The following is a 257-nucleotide window of genomic DNA, read 5'->3' as shown; positions in this document are numbered from 1 at the left end:
GCTCAGCCTGTGCCCTGGCCGGTGTCCGGCTCCCAGGCTCGGTGCGCAAAGACACAACAGCCCAACGCTGTCCTGCTTCTGTGCCCGTAACTGATTTGATGATATTGGAGGAAATGGGGCAAAAAGGCAGCCTGAGACCCGTAAGCCCAAATAGCTACTGTTTGGCTAAATTCAAAATACCTGGAAACAAGCCCTTCCGAGAAACCGCCACCAACTCACAGGCTGTTCTCACGATGTGATCCCTCCTTTCATTTGGG

Source organism: Phaethon lepturus, unplaced genomic scaffold (assembly GCF_000687285.1).
Source record: "Phaethon lepturus isolate BGI_N335 unplaced genomic scaffold, ASM68728v1 scaffold32114, whole genome shotgun sequence".
Classification (NCBI taxonomy): Eukaryota; Metazoa; Chordata; class Aves; order Phaethontiformes; family Phaethontidae; genus Phaethon; species Phaethon lepturus.
The sequence above is the reverse complement of the archived record's forward strand: the minus strand, read 5'-3'. Positions refer to the sequence as shown.